This window comes from Sceloporus undulatus, chromosome 1 (assembly GCF_019175285.1).
Source record: "Sceloporus undulatus isolate JIND9_A2432 ecotype Alabama chromosome 1, SceUnd_v1.1, whole genome shotgun sequence".
NCBI lineage: Eukaryota > Metazoa > Chordata > Lepidosauria > Squamata > Phrynosomatidae > Sceloporus > Sceloporus undulatus.
The window spans coordinates 369,151,398-369,151,622 of NC_056522.1; positions in this window are offsets into that span (position 1 = coordinate 369,151,398).

Consider the following 225-nt stretch of genomic DNA (forward strand, 5'->3'; position numbering starts at 1 on the left):
GCAACTCTATGGTCACTGGCTGCCAGGCCTCTCTAGGAATTTCTACAGCGCAACTCTATGGTCACTGGCTGCCAGGCCTCTCTAGGAATTTCTACAGCGCAACTCTATGGTCACTGGCTGCCAGGCCTCTCTAGGAATATCCATAGCGCAACTCTATGGTCAGTGGCTGCCAGGCCTCTCTAGGAATTTCCACAGCGCAACTCTATGGTCACTGTCTGTCACTCA